Genomic DNA, 3,315 nt, shown 5'->3' with positions numbered 1-3,315 from the left:
ATTGGTTTTTTCCCCCCATTAACTTTTAAAATAATTTTACTTAATAAGAAGTTCAAGGTTTGTCCATCCGGTCACGTCCTTGTCCAGTTAATGTGGAAAAGTTGGCATTTGCTCCAAGAGCCCGAATGGAGTCTTAAATAGCAGATAAGGGACCCTGCCCTTCCCTGGGCAAGGGGAAGGGGTCCTTTTCCGACCCGCCGGCTGACAGCGCCCCCTGTGGGTTTCACTAAACCAATGGAAAGGAAAGTGCTTGGTGAGGGGGGGGGGCGGACTGGGCCGGACTGTACCCCCCTGGGAACCTCTGCCGTGGGCATGAGGGCTGGCCCAGGTGTGGGGCCAGCAGCTGAGCCAAGCCTGGCTGTGGTCTCAGGTCGCAGGGAGAAGGGTGGACGTCAGTTCCCAGGTGGGTGGAATGGAAGCTGCTGGGAAGGATGAGACTGGATTTGGTCATCGTGACCTGTCTGTCAAGAGCAAGTGATGGAATGAGAGGGCTTACAAACTGGCTCCTTCTCGCGAGAGCTGCGTGGATCAAATCTAGATAATCACCGACTGTCTCCTGCCATTCCTCTCAGCTAAGCTCTGGGCCTTGGCCTAGACTAGAGCAAGGAGCACGCCACTGGGGAAGAGCCCGCTACACATGAGAGCAAAGGTCTCCACCCTCGGCTAAGCCAAGGGGTAGGGTACAACCCCTGAAGTGTATGGGGCACCACTGTGGTTTTCAGTCTCCTGACTAATTTCAGGAAGGTATAGCATAGCCCAGGCTAGCCTGATTTGGGAAGCGACGCGGGGTCAGCCTCGGCCAGTATGTGGATGGGAGACCACCAAGGAAGTCCAGGGTCGCTGTGCAGAGGCAGGCAACGACGAGCCGCCTCTGAACATCTCTTGCCTTGAAAACCCCTCCAGGGGTCTCCATGAATCAGCTGTGACTTGATTGCAAAAAGTAATAATAATAATAATAATAATAATAATAATAACAACAATAATAACAACAATAATAACAACAATAATAATAATAATAATAAGAAGAAGATGATGATGATGATGATATTGATGGTGATATTGATGATGATATTGATTATATTGATGATATTGATGATGATGATGATGATGATGATATTGATGATGATGATGATGATGATGATGATGATATTGATGATGATGATGATGATGATGATATTGATGATGATATTATTATGATTATTATTTAGGAAGGATAGGCCCCGACCTGGATAGCCCAGTCTAGCCTGATCTTGTCAGAGCTTGGAAGCTAAGCAGGGTTTGTCCTGGTTGGCACTTGGATGGGAGACCTCCAAGGAAGTCCAGGGTTGCCGTGCAGAGGCAGGCCATGGCAAACCACCTCTGGTCATCTCTTGTCCTGTCCTGGATGGCCCAAGCTAGCCTGTTCTCGTCAGAACTGGTGAGCTAAGCAGGGCCCATCCTGGTTAGAATTTGGATGGGAGATCACCACGGATTTCCAGGGTTGTTACGTGGGTTCCAAGGTGTTGTTGTTGTTTTTTTTAAGTAAGTCTCCATCCCCTTTTGTTGTAGAGATATGCCTTTCTCATCTCCGCAATGAAAGGGCCGGGAGACTTGATTATTTTTCCCCCCAAAATGAAAGATGGGAATTTGGAGAATCTGAAGCTGCAGATTGTGTTGCTTTTCTCATCTCCGCAATGAAAGGGCCGGGAGACTTGATTATCCCCCCCAAAAAAATGAAATATGGGAATTTGGAGAATCCGAAGCTGCAGATTGGTTCAACATCATAACGCTAATTTCAGTTGCCAAAACAAGAGCAAAGAGCCCCCTAGTGGCTGAGGGAGGAAATGGCTGCTATACGGGTGTGAAAAAACAGTTTCCCACCCATACAAGAAACAATCCAAGCTATCCTGCAGCCAACTTTGCAGGAAAGCCCATTTGAGAAAGACTGGAGGAACGCCAGGGAAACCCCAGGAGGTACACGAATGCACCACAGAGCTGCGGGGGAGCAGGAAAAATACCCACTTCCCAACAGCATTAAACTTGGAGCAAATAACCTGTGTGGAAATAACCCAGATGAACTTGGAATGAAGGATCCGAAAATTGTAGAGAGGGGAGAAAACTGGCAGGCCCTTGGGTAAGGAGTCCATAAGAACAGGGGAAATATTCCCATGCAAGACATCCTAGTTTGGTGTAGTGGTGTAGTGTACCCAGTTTGGTGTAGTGGTTAAGTGCGCGGAGGACTCTAATCTGGGAGAACTGGGTTTGATTCCCCACTCCTCCACTTGCACCTGGCTGGATGACCTTGGGCAAGCCCTAGTTCTTGTTGGATCCCCAAGCATCGAGAATAAATCCACGTTTTCAAGAAAAGCAAAATTTATTTCAAAGCGTTGAAGACATACTCAAACACGTTCTTTGTTAGAACTGGGGATACACAGTTAGGTCAAGCATAATAAAGGAAATTCAAACAGATACAGATCCAATGAATAGCATTCCCGCTGGCGGGCTAATGAAACGGTTGCGCGGCCAGTCCATGGGAACCAGGCAGAACATCAGACAAAACACAGGTGCAGTACTCATGAGAAAAGCAATAGGCAAGCATTACAGCATCGTCTCCCCCACACAACCTCCAGCAGTTATCTTGTGCATTCCAACGCAGGAGCAGGATGATAGAAAACAAGCCGGGTGCAACAGGGAAAGGATATGTACACAGAGGTCACAGAAAACAGAATGGCAGCTTGCTGACATACTGCCCCCCTTAAAATACACTTACAACACACCTCCCGGGTCGGGCGGGAGATCTCCCGGGCTGGGCGGGAGACCTCCCGGTTTGTCCGGGAACCTCTTGTGGAAACTACGGATCAGGTAAGGGGCCCGAATATCCCCTTCTTCCACCCATTCGCGGTGCTGGGGACCGAAATCAACCCATTCGATAAGGTACCAGAGTTTACCACGTTTCAATTTACAATCAAGGATATCAGCGATCTCAAAATGTTCATCCCCTTCCAAAATGACAGGTGGAGGAGGAGTAACTGCTGGTCTCCAGGGAGACGGGCCAGGATCCTTCTTCAACAGGCTCATGTGAAAAACAGAATGCAGAGCACGTAAATTCTTAGGCAAAACAACATCAACCGCCACATCATTTATGACTTTACGCACTTTGAATGGACCAATGAACTTCCACCCCAATTTCCTGCTAGGCCGCAGCATCTTAATGTTCTTGGTCGAGACATACACAAGATCCCCAGGTTTCAGATCAAACCCCACCACCCTACCCTTGTCTGCCTGGGTCTTGTAAGCAGCCTTGGCTGCGTCAAGTGTTTGGCATAACAGAGGCCA

This window comes from Gekko japonicus, unplaced genomic scaffold (assembly GCF_001447785.1).
Source record: "Gekko japonicus isolate JY-2015 unplaced genomic scaffold, Gekko_japonicus_V1.1 scaffold2177, whole genome shotgun sequence".
Lineage (NCBI taxonomy): Eukaryota > Metazoa > Chordata > Lepidosauria > Squamata > Gekkonidae > Gekko > Gekko japonicus.
This window is presented reverse-complemented; position numbering follows the sequence as displayed.